The sequence below is a fragment of the Cherax quadricarinatus genome, chromosome 29 (genome assembly GCF_038502225.1).
Source record: "Cherax quadricarinatus isolate ZL_2023a chromosome 29, ASM3850222v1, whole genome shotgun sequence".
Taxonomy (NCBI): domain Eukaryota; kingdom Metazoa; phylum Arthropoda; class Malacostraca; order Decapoda; family Parastacidae; genus Cherax; species Cherax quadricarinatus.
This window is the reverse complement of record NC_091320.1, coordinates 32,133,922-32,151,603: the sequence shown is the minus strand read 5'-3', so window position 1 is coordinate 32,151,603 and position 17,682 is coordinate 32,133,922.

The window sequence follows — 17,682 nt, the reverse complement described above, 5'->3', positions numbered from 1 at the left end:
ACACACACACACACACACGGGTAGTACTCTATCCCTATCTACCTCTCATTGTGACCTCCACCACTCCCGCATAAACAGTGCTCTATAAAAACGCCAGCATTCATGGGCACAGTATTGTCCTGTGTGTGTGTGTGTGTGTGTGTGTGTGTGTGTGTGTGTGTGTGTGTGTGTGTGTGACCTGAATTTTATGTCATTAGTACTGAATAATAATAATAATAATATAAAAAGAGTCAGAAGAGAGCCTTGAGGAACACCCACAAACCTCACTGTTAAACATTACCGTTTTCTAACGGTAAGCTGCCGTCAACAGGAGGTGCCTTTGCTCGGTGAATGGGCTCTTGATTCCAAGAACTGGAGCTACCCTTCGCTTCTTTGGAACGAGAGCGATTGCTCCTGTGGGTTTAGCGATTCCACATGAATATATTAATTATTATTATTATTATTATTATTATTTATTATTATTATTATCATCATCATCGGGTTTAAGGATGTTCCTTAAGGTAGTTCCAATTCTTTGGATCAGGATCACTTTAGGATCCTGATCACAATAGGATCCAGGACTAAAAAGAGGATCCAGGATTGAACAATAGAATCTGGAGCTGAGCAATGGGATCTAGGGCTGAATAATAAGATCCTGGACTGAATCGGATCCAGGACTGAACGATAAGATCTAGGGCTGAACAGTAGGACGCAGAAATGAACAATAGGATCCAGGACTGAACAATAGAACCCAGGACTGAAAAACATAGAATTCAGAACAGAACAACAGGATCCAGTACTAAAAACAATAGGATCCAGGGCTTATGATTACCATCCAGTTATAAGCAGTATGATCCAGGACCATCCAATAGGATCCAGAACTGATCCATAGGATCCAGGACTGACTAATATGAATCAGAACTGACTTCCTAATTGGATGCAGGATTGGCTTACCAATACTCTCCATGACTGACTTACCAATCAGAAAGAAGGACTAGTGTTTAGATGGGAAGCATCTGAGTAAGTGGGACAGGTGGTGTACGTCAAGGATCAGTCCTTGCTCCCATCCTCTTGTAATCTAAATCTATGACCTACAAACACCTCCAACGCCTCGACTACTTATAAAAAAAGTTATTGACGTCATGAAGTTAGGGGCAAAAAGTAGCAATAGGTAACTACTTTGCAAGTATCCAGGGGAGCTAGACCAGTTGGCGACCACCTAGCAGTAATATCTAACATAAATATAGCAGTCTTCTCTGTCTCGTAGCCAGTTAGAGTAGAGTTTATAAAGATATAATCACACCAGGTTTATGTGCTTTTGCTCCGCTAATTGCCAAGAAAGAATGCTCGAAGATTTATCAGCATTCTGCTGATAAGGCTTCAGTCGTGGGTTGAAATGCTCGGTTTTAATTTTTATTTGTGTTTTAGTGGGTACCTGTGGGGCCCTTTAACAGTGACTACTGTTTAGTAGACTTGATAAGGAAAATTCACGTAAAAGAGATTGGCTGTATTTTTCAGTCCTCAGCTGAGGTCCCCTTCAGGTGGGAGACTTCAACCTCACCTGACACATCTCCGCCTGACACCCACTGTTGCTTCCATACCTGATATGCAGTGTTGTTTCCACACCTGATACACACTGTTGCTTCCACACCTGACACCCACTGTTGCTTCCACACCTGACACCCACTGTTGCTTCCACACCTGACACCCACTGTTGCTTCCACACCTGACACCCACTGTTGCTTCCACACCTGACACCCACTGTTGCTTCCACACCTGACACCCACTGTTGCTTCCACACCTGACACCCACTGTTGCTTCCACACCTGACACCCACTGTTGCTTCCACACCTGACACCCACTGTTGCTTCCACACCTGACACCCACTGTTGCTTCCACACCTGACACCCACTGTTGCTTCCACACCTGACACCCACTGTTGCTTCCACACCTGACACCCACTGTTGACTAAACACCTGACACCCACTGCTGCTTCCACACCTGACACCCACCGTTGCCTCCACACCTGTCACCCACGCCCTCTCCACACCTGTTCAGCCAACATACAAAGATTCATGCCAGGTAAATCAACATTCCAATGACATCTTTTTCTGGCTATCGGCGTCACTTCCTCTCACCATACGAGTAACACTGGACAGAGACAATACATATCCCCGCTGCAAGGAGAGTGGCTGCTGCCGCCGCTGTTTTTGTTGTGGTGGGATACGAAAACTCACAATGACAGAGGATGCTGGCTAGTGTTGTTCTTGCTGCTGGTGCAACATGGAAACTAAAACAAAGGATGCCATCTCGTGTTTTTGTGCTATAAGAAAAAGCATTGAGACACTAATAAGTCCTGGATGCAAAAAAAAGTTGTTTCTGGTGCCCCTGGCTCGCTAAATCTAACATTAACACTGGATTAAGCTAACTATGCTTCCCCTGGCTTGCTAAATCTATTAATACTGGATCAAGCTAACTGTGCTTCCCCTGGCTCGCTAAATCTAACAACATTGAATCAAACTGACTATCCTTCTCCTGGCTCGCTAAATCTAACATTAACACTGGATCAAGCTAACTGTGCTTCCCCTGGCTCGCTAAATCTAACATTAACATTGAATCAAACTGACTATCCTTCTCCTGGCTCGCTAAATCTAACATTAACACTGGATCAAGCTAACTATGCTTCCCCTCGTTCTGTAAAGCTAACATTAATACTGGATCAAGCCGACTATGCTTCCCCTGGCTCGCTAAATCTAATGCTAACACTGCATGAAGCGGCTATAAGGACCTTCATTCGGTCTCTGTGAAAGCCACAGTATATCAGTATTTCCTGGATAGTAAATATTTAGACAATCCTCCGCACCGTTCATACCTGAAGGTCGATCCTAAAATCAAAACAAAAAAACGAGTTTATTCAATAAATCATTCGTGGAGCAAATAACTGGAAAATATGAGTCACGATCAAAATAATGTACCGGGATCTTTTTTTTTTTTTTTTTTTTGACTGGATTTATTTGGGCAGAAAGGCTACAAGACTCTCAGCGTCGTATGACCCTTGTGGGTTTAGCGCTGGTGAAAAGCTCTTTATTCAAGGAATTGGAGCTACTCGCTCCTTCCCTGGATATCCTCACCTGGGACAGGAGCCTGAGGATGACGTTTCAGCGGAAAAGCAGAGAAGGTCCGAAGACAGTCTTGTGACTTTTTCTATTGTTTTTACCTTCCATTTCCAAAGGTGGCATGTAACCCCTACGGGTTTATCGTTTCCCTCAGGAATACAATAGTTTAGAGATGTATCACAACCCCAGCTCACTCTACCTTAACCCTGGCAAGAGGACTGGAAGCCGTGCGTCGAAACTCTCACGGGGTACAGGAGCTACAGCTCAACTTCCTTAAAAAACACAAGATTTTTAATTCAGTCTTCCAAAGAGGACCGGGAGCTGTAAATCAATACCTTCAAGAGGACCAAGAGTTGTAGATCTACACTCTCAAGAGGACCAGGAGCTGTAGATCAACACTCGAAAAGATCAGGAGCTGTAGATCAATATTCTCAAGAGGACCAAGAGCTATAGATCAACACTCAAGAGGACCAGGAGCTGTAGATCAACACACTCAAGAGGGCCAGGAGCTGTAGGTCAGCACTCTCATGGGAATCAGGATCTGCAATTTGAGCCAGTCAAATCCATGTAACAAGACTTATCAGACGAAATCTGGCTGGTGATGTCCGTAGACTTTCCTAGCAAATGTAAGAGAACACCGGAGGTTTTAGTGGAAACCTCACCCCCCACACTACTCTCTCCTCTACACCCTTTTGTCTCTCAATACCATACACCCTTCTATGTCTCCCTATCATACACCCTTCTATGTCTCACTACCATACACCCTTCTATGTCTCACTACCATACACTCTTCTATGTCTCACTACCATACACCCTTTTATGTCTCCCTACCATACACCCTTCTATGTCTCCCTACCATAAACCCTTCTATGTCTCACTACCATACACCCTTCTATGTCTCACTACCATACACCCTTCTATGTCTCACTACCATACACCCTTCTATGTCTCACTACCATACACCCTTCTATGTCTCACTACCATACACCCTTCTATGTCTCACTACCATACACCCTTCTATGTCTCACTACCATACACCCTTCTATGTCTCCCTACCATAAACCCTTCTATGTCTCACTACCATACACCCTTCTATGTCTCCGTGCCATACACCCTTCTATGTCTCCCTACCATACACCCTTCTGTCTCCTACTGTCTCTCCCTACCGTTCACTCTGCTCACCGTGGTTATCGTCACCTCTTCCCCTACTTATACATGACCTAAATCTATTTGTAACAGTTGATTGGTCTCCTTGATACAGCTCCCGGGCCAGCATCTGTGATCATTATTGATCATTCTAGTTATTATTGCTCTACCCCGGCAAGCGGTAAACCTGTAGGCATCACGCAGCGCTAGAGATATGGGAGGTTAATATATATACGTAATTTACATATCACGGGAAAGATCTTCCACAGAGAGCGAGATAAACCCAGTGGAGATAAGCCAGTCAGCATGGCTTTCCTGGGTTATCCTGGATTCTTAATAACTCTCCAGGGATTAATATAATCGCTGGTATGATAGGTTCGTTGGTTAGTGGGAGGGGTTTAAAGCCTATCTACTACACGAGGCTCATTAAGGCTGCACAAGTCACTTCACCACCAGTCAGGTGTACTTTAATACCTAAAATAGGGATGTAAGTCAACTCTCAGTGTATATACACTGAGAGACATACACTTCTCAGTGTATATACACTGAGAGACATACACTTCTCAGTGTATATACACTGACATACACCTCTCGGTGTATATACACTGAGAGACATACACCTCTCGGTGTATATACACTGAGAGACATACACCTCTGTGTATATACACTGACATACACCTCTCGGTGTATATACACTGAGAGACATACACTTCTCAGTGTATATACACTGACATACACATCTCGGTGTATATACACTGAGAGACATATACCTCTCAGTGTATATATGTTGTTCAAGTGGGAAATTAAGAAAATAAATGATAAATCATGAACACAAAGAGGAGAATAAGAGGAATATAATATTTTTCAAAATGGAAATACTTTTATATATTATTATTAATGTGGAAAATACTGTATATATTTTCCAGAAATACAGTAGTTATATGTAAATAGATGACCATACTGTATTTAATAAAATTTATGTTATCGAAAACGGGAAGCTGCGCCTGCGCAGGACACTCGCCATTGTTGTTTGAACTGGTCAACAGAAAGTTAGTGAAATCGAAAGAATTTTCGTGCTTTTGAGGTTAAAATTGGGCTGACACCTCTCAAATAGGAGCCGAAATTGTTGGATGTGCATTCCTGCATAATTTGAATATCAGGCGACAGGACAGGACGACTCCAGGAACCTCAGATAAGCTGTCTAATTTATGTTTAAATGCTGGTCAGTAAATTTTTCATAAATGGAGGGAAAATGGGGGGGGGGGGGTTCTGTACATGACACATTAATCTACAGTCAAATTGGCGAGTGTTATGATTAAGATACATTCTCCTTCTGTTATATAAATGTATAATATATATATATATATATATATATATATATATATATATATATATATATATATATAATCATAATTTTAATATACAGTCCACAAATTTATATATTTACCAGCATTCCTGGTGTATGTATATTTCATTTATAATTAATAGGTCCAGAGCAACTTGTGGATATGACAGTGGTAGGTATCGAAGGGGGACATTTTTGCGACCTAGGTGTTCCAAATTCCTACTTGTCTGATATATAATAATTAACCTTGTTCATTTATTGTTATATACATAATGATACATTCAGATAAATGTAATTTTCCAGATTTAATTTGCCCGTTGGTCCTTCTTGAACCGGAGGTAATTAGTGAAGTCATTAATTAGTTAATTACTTAATAATTATATGTGAAATGACAGAAGGAGGTGGATATTAAATTCACAAATTTACTTAATGTGTAGTGAATTATAATTATTACAATATTAATTTTGATAAGCTAAGCTCAAGGGTAGCTAATTATATTAATGTGTATAATAAATTTGCAAAGCCAAAGTGGCTAGGATTTATATTAATGTATTTGTACAATATTAATTTGATAAAACAATTCGGGCCAAGATTTATATCAGTGTATGTGTAATTGATAAGCCAAGTGTTGCTAATTATATTAATGTGTATAATATTAATCTTTCTATGCCAAATTCTGGCAAGGATTTATATTAATTTGTATATTAATTTTGATAAGCCAAGGCTGGCTAAAGATTTGTTTGTATTAATGTACATTTAAAATTTATATTATAGTTTTTTTGCATGTAATTGCTACGCTCAAGTAGCTGGGATTTATTTAAAGGTAAGTTGTACTATTTACCTTTATAAAGTGCATAATTTAGTACATAATCAGTGTTATTAAGTTGAATTTAATACATTGCATCATGGCTGAAAATGAGGAAATTAATATAGAAGACAAACATATGGAATATAGAGTAAAGAAAGCATCAGTACAGGCTAGAAAAGTTCATGTAACCAAGGCATATAATAAGTGCTTGGAATTAATGAATCAAGAAACTGTGAATACTGATGATTTAAAATTGTATTTAGATGCTTTAGGGAATAGATATGATTCATACAAATTATATTACAACAATTATGAAGGAGATTTGTTAGTAAACTGTGTAGATGAGACTGAAGTAGATCTCATGATTAATCAGCATTATGAATTGGAAGAAAAGATTCTTGTAAAAGTCAGGCTTTGAATAAATTAAAATGTGTAAACCAGGCAGTTAATCAGTCTGCTCCAACAAATATGTCTTTGCCAAAACTCCCAGAATTATGTTTACCTGTATTTAATCCTGGAGAAAACTGGGAGGAGTTTTGGTCAATTTTTAAAGCAGCTGTGCATGACAGGACTGACCTAGCCTGTGTAACTAAATTATTTTACCTAAAAGGACAGGTAAGAGGAGATGCTCGCATACTCATACAAGCCTTTCCCAATGTAGATGACTCTTACAAGGAAGCAGTTGACTTGTTGAAAGTCACTTATGGTAATATAGAACAAAGTAGGTTGGATCTAGTGAATATCATTGTTAATTTGAAATCTCCAGATCACACTTACAAAGGTTTACAGCAGTTTAGAGTTAAACTGGAGAGCACTCTCAAAACTTTAAGTAATAAATATAATCTGAAGGAATCAGACTGGTTATTGAGTGCCATGGTACAGAATAAATTAAGTTGTAAAACACTTGAATGGCTCTCGAATAAATATCACAAAGGTTATTTTGGACTGGAGGAAATAAGACTAGGTCTACAAGAATTAATTGTGCAGTTGCAGACCAGCCAACTAACTCATTTTAAAGATGCAACACATAATAACTCTGAGGTATCTGTCAAGTTTCACAAAGGGAAAAATTATCAAAATGTTAATAATTAAAATTTATTTCCTAAAAATAGTTGCATAGGTGCATATCAAGTAGCAGGAATCAGAAATAATGATTCTCCACGAGGTAAGAAGAATAAGTACCCTCCTAAGAGTAGCCCAGTTAATAAGAAACCAGTCAAAGAAAAGGGAGATCGTCTTTTCTGAAAGGGTACTCATTTCTCTAAGAATTGCAATGCATACAATTCATGGAATGATAAAGTTGAAAGATTGGAGGAACTTGACAGATGTATCAGGTGTTTAGGTAATCACAATGTAAAGCATTGTCATGCTAAATTAAACAACTGTTATCAGTGTCACAAAGGAAGACACCATATAGTCATGTGTAAGGGTCTACATGACAATGTTGATAATGATAATGTTGACAATCCTGACACAACAGTAGCTAATGTAAAAATTGCTGCTAATGTTAATGATTCTGCTGAAGTAGCCTTACCTGTGTTACAGGTAAAAATTGATGATAAAAGGCATAAATCATAAAATGTAACTGCATTATTGGACCAGGGATCCCAACGTAATTTCATAAAACGTAAATGTCTTGATGGTATGAAAGTACAGATGGGAGATCCCACAACTTTAAAATCATCTGGTTTTCTCTCAGATAAAAGAGATCAATTGTATGACACTGTTTATGTAACTGTCAGGTTGGGCAATGAGAAAAAACGTGTTAATGCAGTAATTGTAGATAGACTTCCAGAGAAAATATCTACAATAGGGCTTAGTAAAGCTACAGAAAGACTTTCACATAATGTAAATTTAGCACCTTCTGGTGTAAGGGATGATTTTGTAGGCCCAATAAATATTTTGATAGGTAGTGACTATTATGCCTCCTTTGTAAAGGGTATGGTAAAGAAATGTGGTGTCACCCTTTTGAAGACTGCAGGAGGCCATGTAATGTATGGTAGGATTCCTCGTAATAATAATTCATGACTAGAGGAAACTACAAATACCATAACTGTGTGTCTTACTCATGAAATCGTACCCCAGTATAATTCTTCCATAGAGGATGGTGTTGAGCCAGTGCATAAATTGTGGGAATTAGACAGCATTGGAATAAATGTAAATGAAGAAAGTCCAGACGATTCTTTTACTCAAGAACAATACCTGGGAGATGTAAAATTTGAATCTGGACAATACTGGGTACGACTTCCGTGGAGACTGAACCGTCCAGAATTGCCCACTAATTACAGAATGGCATATGGGCAGTTAAAGGCTCAGCTCCGCGAACTTAGTAAGACACCAGAATTGTTAACTGCCTATAATGATATAATTGCTGAGCAGTTAATTAATAAATTTATAGAAGAGGTACCTCCTGAGCAAGCCAAAATTTATGGTCACTATTTGCCACATCACGGAGTGAAGAAGGATTCTAAGACCACTCCTTTGAGGTTTGTGTTTAATTGTAGTGCCAGGAGTAACAAAAATGTACCTAGTTTAAATGACTGATGACAGGTCCGTCGTTGATGGAAAAATTAGGAGATATCTTATTAAATTTCAGGGTGAAGAATTATGCCTTTACGGCTGACATAAATAAAGCTTTCCTAAGAGTGGGTTTACAAGAGGCTGACCAGGATTGTACCCGCTTCTTATGGCCTGAGAATCCTAGTGACCCACTTAGCCCTCTGAAAACCTTTCGCTTTAGAAGCGTATTATTTGGTGCTACATCCAGTCCGTTCCTACTTCAAGCGACGATAAATGCACACCTTAAACGTATGGAAAGTCCATTGAGTAAAGTAATGAGCAAACAATTTTATGTGGACAATTTCCTGGGTGTGACGTCAACTGAAGAGGAACTGTTAATGACTTATGGAGAGGCTAATAAAATAATGCAAAGTGCAAATATGCTTCTGAGAGAATGGAATAGTAATTCGTCCAAATTGAAGGACAAAATAAGTAAAGATTACCCTGGAGATGAAGTGCCAAAATGTAGTAATGTATTGGGTTTAACTTGGGATACTGAGAGAGATTTGTTAATGTTAAAACCTAATAATTACAGTATGCCCAATAAATTAACTAAGAGAGTTTTGCTTGCTGAAGTTTCCAAATGTTTTGATCCACTAGGTTTAGTGTCACCCCTTAATATAAGAGGGAAATTATTAATACAGGAAGCATGGAAACTTAAATGTGCATGGGATGAAATTCTACCTGAGGAATTCATTAACAGGTGGATGAATTAACTGGTGATTATGAAAAATTCCAATGTTGGAGTTCCCACGCCAGGTGGCCAATCCAAATGGGAAAAATGTACTCCACATTTTTTGTGATGCTTCAAAATTGGCATATGGAGCAGTTGCTTATCTTCAATGTAATAGTGTTATTTCTCTTGTTATGTCTAAGGCTAAAGTGTCTCCAATTAAATCACTTACCTTGCCTCAGTTGGAATTAACAGCCATTTATGTAGGTGTCAAATTAGCTAATTATATCAGAAATAAGTTGCAGGAGATAAATATTAGCGACACTGTAATTTGGTCTGATAATGAGGTATCCTTACAATGGATTCGTAATGGAAACAGTAAAATTGTGTACGTACAAAACAGAGTTGCTGAAATTAATCAGATGCAAGAGAAGTATAATAGTTTGGGTCAGCATATGGTAACATTTAATCATAATTATTATTATTATTATTATTATTATTATTATTGTTATTACTTATTATTTAAGTATTATTATTGTTATTATTAATCATATTGAGCGCCAAACTTATAAAGGCAAATACGCTTCAATTAAGAGAGATGGAAAATATCTCTAATTACGTGGAACAAGAGCACTTAACCAGCATCAAGATTCTCCTCTTATTATTTTCTTCATCTTCTTCACCTTCTTCGTTCCTTTAATCTTCCTCCTCTTTTTCTTCTCCTCCCCCCTTCCTCTTCTTCCTCTTTTACTTCTCCTTCCTCTTTTTCTTCTCCCCTTTCCTCTTTGTCTCTTTCTTCTTAGTTATCTACGAAAAACACAGAAAATGGACATGTAAAAGATTTCCGTTTTCTCTTATCAATTTTTCAGAGGGTCAACTATAGAAATAAATATCTCACATTTAATTTATCTTAGTCATTAAAGTCTCTTATCGATTTTAAAATATTTTATGAGCAAAATGTTAAAAGATATAAAAATGCAGTTAATGTTATATTTTAGTGTTGCATTTGTCTAATATAAGCGGAGTTAACATGTGTAATTTGTCTAAATTGGAGTTTTCTGATATTTATCCTAGCACATAAATATTCCACTCTACTGGCGTAATTACCTTTTTATGATAATTACTCTGTCATGTGCAGAAACTGTATTTTAATATTTCCCGTTACATTGTAATACATTTTTGGTACTGGAAAATGATTTAGTGGACACTTTTTTTTTTTTTTTTTTTTTAATTTTCTCGTTTTAGCTACAAAAATATTAGGTTTGTAAAGATTTGATGAAATTGTATCGTTAATGGGAAATAATTTCGTATTGGCACCTGTAACAACACTGATATTAAATAATAATAATAATAGTAATAATAATAATTACCATAATTTTTAAAGAGGTGGAGGGGTAAGCCAGTGGAAGGCCTCGGTCAGATGACTAAAACCTCCATCTGAGGGTCATATGACCCAGCTAGGAAACCCTTATCCTGTTTCTCGGCAAACATACCTACCTACCTATTTCTCTCTCTCTCTCTCTCTCTCTCTCTCTCTCTCTCTCTCATACACAACAAAACCCACAGGGGGTAGAAATATTAAGTTTTCTTGACTGGTGGTGAACAGTTAATCGACAGGTTAGAAAACCCCTTAACCCAGCAACCTATCTACGAGACCGTTGAAATCTCCAGGTAAATTAAAACAATTCTGGAGTATCTGATGGTAATATTCTGTATATACTAACAATATCCTGATGAGTATATTACACATATATCCACGCTTTTATTAGTAACATTAACTTAGGAACAAGTTCTTGGTCATAACAGTAACTTAAGAATAAGTTCACAGTAATAACATCATCATGGAAGACTTCTAGGGTTGGTCTCGGACCGGGCCGAGGGGGCGTTGACCCCTGAAACCTTCTCCAGGTATCTTCCAGGTAAGTATGATATGTATCACATGTGTAAATTACAACAATTCTACAACGGTTGTAAGTTAAGAACACAGAGAACACAGCACATGATGGAGACTTCAACTAGGATAACACAGCACATGATGGAGACTTCAACTAGGATAACACAGCACATGATGGAGACTTCAACTAGGATAACACAGCACATGATGGAGACTTCAACTAGGATAACACAGCACATGATGGAGACTTCAACTAGGATAACACAGCACATGATGGAGACTTCAACTAGGATAACAGCACATGATGGAGACTTCAACTAGGATAACAGCACATGATGGAGACTTCAACTAAGATAACACAGCACATGATGGAGACTTCAACTAGGATAACACAGCACATGATGGAGACTTCAACTAGGATAACACAGCACATGATGGAGACTTCAGCTAGGATAACACAGCACATGATGGAGACTTCAACTAGGATAACAGCACATGATGGAGACTCCAACTAGGATAACACAGCACATGATGGAGACTTCAACTAGGATAACAGCACATGATGGAGACTTCAACTAGGATAACACAGCACATGATGGAGACTTCAACTAGGATAACACAGCACATGATGGAGACTTCAACTAGGATAACACAGCACATGATGGAGACTTCAACTAGGATAACACAGCACATGATGGAGACTTCAACTAGGATAACACAGCACATGATGGAGACTTCAGCTAGGATAACACAGCACATGATGGAGACTTCAACTAGGATAACACAGCACATGATGGAGACTTCAACTAGGATAACACAGCACATGATGGAGACTTCAACTAGGATAACACAGCACATGATGGAGACTTCAGCTAGGATAACACAGCACATGATGGAGACTTCAGCTAGGATAACACAGCACATGATGGAGACTTCAACTAGGATAACACAGCACATGATGGAGACTTCAGCTAGGATAACACAGCACATGATGGAGACTTCAGCTAGGATAACACAGCACATGATGGAGACTTCAACTAGGATAACACAGCACATGATGGAGACTTCAACTAGGATAACACAGCACATGATGGAGACTTCAACTAGGATAACACAGCACATGATGGAGACTTCAACTAGGATAACACAGCACATGATGGAGACTTCAACTAGGATAACACAGCACATGATGGAGACTTCAACTAGGATAACACAGCACATGATACAGACTTCAACTAGGATAACACAGCACATGATGGAGACTTCAACTAGGATAACACAGCACATGATACAGACTTCAACTAGGATAACACAGCACATGATGGAGACTTCAACTAGGATAACACAGCACATGATACAGACTTCAACTAGGATAACACAGCACATGGTGGAGACTTCAACTAGGATAACACAGCACATGGTGGAGACTTCAACTAGGATAACACAGCACATGATGGAGACTTCAACTAGGATAACACAGCACATGATGGAGACTTCAACTAGGATAACACAGCACATGATGGAGACTTCAACTAGGATAACACAGCACATGATGGAGACTTCAACTAGGATAACACAGCACATGATGGAGACTTCAACTAGGATAACACAGCACATGATGGAGACTTCAACTAGGATAACACAGCACATGATGGAGACTTCAACTAGGATAACACAGCACATGATGGAGACTTCAACTAGGATAACACAGCACATGATGGAGACTTCAGCTAGGATAACACAGCACATGATGGAGAATTCAGCTAGGATAACACAGCACATGATGGAGACTTCAACTAGGATAACAGCACATGATGGAGACTTCAACTAGGATAACACAGCACATGATGGAGACTTCAGCTAGGATAACACAGCACATGATGGAGACTTCAACTAGGATAACACAGCACATGATGGAGACTTCAACTAGGATAACACAGCACATGATGGAGACTTCAACTAGGATAACACAGCACATGATGGAGACTTCAACTAGGATAACACAGCACATGATACAGACTTCAACTAGGATAACACAGCACATGATGGAGACTTCAACTAGGATAACACAGCACATGGTGGAGACTTCAACTAGGATAACACAGCACATGGTGGAGACTTCAACTAGGATAACACAGCACATGGTGGAGACTTCAACTAGGATAACACAGCACATGGTGGAGACTTCAACTAGGATAACACAGCACATGGTGGAGACTTCAACTAGAATAACACAGCACATGGTGGAGACTTCAGCTAGGATAACACAGCACATGGTGGAGACTTCAGCTAGGATAACATAGCACATGGTGGAGACTTCAGATAGAATAACACAGCACATGGTGGAGACTTCAGCTAGGATAACACAGCACATGGTGGAGACTTCAGCTAGGATAACAGCACATGATGGAGACTTCAGCTAGGATAACACAGCACATGGTGGAGACTTCAGCTAGGATGGGATCTTCAATCAACTTGGCGTCCACCAGGACGCTGACATGTCCCTAGGACAGCTCTCCATCGGGCTGCTAACGGAGTCACTGGCTTCTTGGACCTCTTGGGGAGGGTCGATGGTGCTCGTGCAAGCAGCAGATCCCAGGGCAACTTACTGCTGTTTGCAATAGCTGTCTACCGAGGAGAGACAGGCACCTAGCAACATCTGTTGTTGGGGCAATGGATGAATTCCCTACTATGTTTGTTAACTGCTCATTACTCTGTAATTTGTCTATGATTGTAATCATGTCATAACGTGTTTATCATTCATTACCTTTGAAACTTGTCATGATTGTGACCAGCTCTACCTGGAGCTCATTACCTTTGTAAATTCTCATGATTAATGTGTTTATGATTCATTTCCTTTGCAATTATTCATGAGTGTGACCAGCTCAACCTGGAGCTCATTACCTTTGTAACTTGGTCATGATTATGACCAGATCTAGTTCATTAACTTTGTAACTTGCTCAGCTATCAAAACTTTGGAGTCCAGTCCCTGGACCAATTATGTACCTCTGTAATCTTTTGACTACCGCCCACAGGATGGGTATGGGGTGCATAATAAACATATTAAACTAAAAAAAAACTAACACAGCACATGGTGGAGACTTCAGCTAGGATAACAGCACATGGTGGAGACTTCAGCTAGGATAACACAGCACATGGTGGAGACTTCAGCTAGGATAACAGCACATGGTGGAGACTTCAGCTAGGATAACACAGCACATGGTGGAGACTTCAGCTAGGATAACACAGCACATGGTGGAGACTTCACCTAGGATAACAGCATATGATGGAGACTTCAGCTAGGATAACGCAGCACATGGTGGAGACTTCAGCTAGGATAACAGCACATGATGGAGACTTCAGCTAAGATAACAGCACATGACGGAGACTTCAGCTAGGATAACACAGCACATGGAGACTTCAACTAGGATAACAGCACATGATGGAGACTTCAGCTAGGATAACACAGCACATGGAGACTTCAACTAGGATAACAGCACATGATGGAGACTTCAGCTAGGATAACACAGTGGTCATTTAACTTCTTTCAAAACACTGGTGGCATTTTTTTAAGAGCTCAGAGCTCAAGTGTTCAAAATTCGGGAGATCTTTTTTACTGGCGCTCAAGGTCCAGGAAGCAGATTCAAGCTCGGTAGATATGAAGCTTTCTTGAGGAATATATCCACATCGTGGGAGTGTTTTCTCGCGTGAAAACAATGATACGAGAATCAGTGCAATATGTTGATTAAAGGCACAATACCGTGACTGGAACAATACTTAAATAACTCGCACATAGAGGGAAGCTCATGATGTTTCAGTCCGACTTTGACCATTTACAAAGTATGACTTTGTAAATGGTCCAAGTCGGTTCGACACGTTGTCGTAAGCTCCTCTCTTCTATGTGCAGTTATTTGTGTAAATGCTGACTGTTATTTCACGCTGTCGACAGTGCAACATTAGTTTAAGGGTCAGATTCAAAGTATATATCTCCCCTCAGAGGAGGAGCCTTGATGCCGATGAGGAGCTCCTGATCAAGGGAATGGGGGACATACCCATCCCTTCCACGAATCGAATCCGACTGACTCCCATATCCCAGGCTCTGAATGACTCCCTTACGACTTTTGTGCTTCCTCATTTAGCATTAATCGATACAGTTAAACACGTTAACACATGAAGTCAATGAATAACGCAAATGTTGCAATCTGCAATTACGTCTACATAACAAACTCTTACGAAGTCACTGTAGGCAGATGTCATCATTCCAAGTAGGAAGTCTTACCGAGGATTTTAGAAGTAAAAAAAAAAACATTGGCTTCGTGATAAGAATAATTTGGGAACAATGTCGAATAAAGGTTGAAGGATTGTATCAGTGTGTGGTTAAGGTGCCCAGTTGATGCACCAGGATGGGAGTCAATACTGGTGCTTAAATAAGATTGGCTCAGTTTTATGTCCCATTGCTTCTATAACCTATCATCATCCTTGAGGAGTCTGTCGTTTGTATTAGGTTTGTCTGTTTCCTCTGGGTAGAGTCTAGTGTGTGTGTGTGTGTGTGTTTCTTTTCTCGGTCCTCTTGTTCTGTTCTCGTGTCTGTTCTGTCGTGTTGCTCTGTTCTCGTGTTTGTTTTCCTTCCTGTGTTTTCGTTTTTGTGTCTGTTCTCCGCCCTTATACTGTTGTTGTTGTATTTGGCACCGATTTTGTGTTGTCGTGCCTAACCTTTGTTTCAGGATATGTTTGTAAAAATGTGCCATAAAAATGTGCCATTATACGAGTAGTGATGAGTACACACACACACACACACACACACACATATATATATATATATATATATATATATATATATATATATATATATATATATATATATATATATATATATATATATATTTTTATATATATTATGTATATATGTATACATGTTTGCGCACACATCTTCAAATAAGTGAGAGTAAGTTCTTGAAAACACTCAGAATTTTCTATTTTTTTTTCATATGTATACACTGAGAGGTATACATGTTACAGTATATGTATACTACTGCTTGGTTAACTGATTTAATAGGTTTAAAGTCATTAAGGTTTCGTATCATTGGTATACCACCAGCCAAGAATACTTGTATCCCTAAAGCTAGAGTTTCGGTTAAAATTAACCACAGATGTATACGTGCTGAGATATACTACACCCCTTCAAGTATGTGTGCTCTGTTGCTCTCGGTGCATACATATCATGTGTGATATACTCATCAGAATATTGTCAGTATATGCAAAATATTCCCATAAGATAACCTCAGAATCGTTTGAATTTACCTGGAGATTTCAACAGTCTCGTAGATAGGTAGCTGGGTTAATGGGCTTTCTAACCTGTCAACTACCTGTTCACCACCAGTCAAGAATATTTTAATGCCTAACATAGGGATTAAACTCTTACCATGTATACACTGAGGGACGTACAACTCTCCGTGTACAAATCCTTCGTTGTACCCTGACCAGATTAGGTTCTGTTAGATTAGATTAGAGTTGTATTAAAATGCATACATTTTTGTGTATTTTATCAGAGTATCGTGCACCAGGCTGAGTGTAAGTCAAGCGTGAGGGTTCTACACTCGCCTCTCAGCTGCTGATATTCTCCAGTCACCTCACTGCAGCACCCAGAGACTGCCGGAACCCAACCCTGTTGAAAACGGTGGGGAAAAAATGCGATTAGTTTATCGATAAGGACGTTTGAGTGCGCTTAATGGCCGCTCCTGACGTAGGAGGTGGGAGGGGAGGAGGGCAGGTAGGAAGGGAGGGAGGAATGGGCAGAATGAAGGAGGTGCTGGAAGGGGAGAATGAGACAAGCAGACAGGTAGGCGGGGCAAGCGAGGACACTGGAATCCAGTTTTTGCTCTGGAAATCAAGAAATCCTGATCTTGCGGAAGGGCGACACACACACACACACACACACACACACACACACACACACACAGGCTCTACCTGTCTAACGGGACACCACCTCTGACTTGTCATAAGTGATTCTTTTCTCCCCAAATTGGGAAGACCATTTACGTACACCTCGACGTTACAATATTTCCTCGAGGTGCGGCTAATATTCCAGTAGGAAAACTAAGTGAGTAGTAACTTATCATCACCAGCTAGTCAGATTAAACCTCACGAGAGAACCAATTTTAC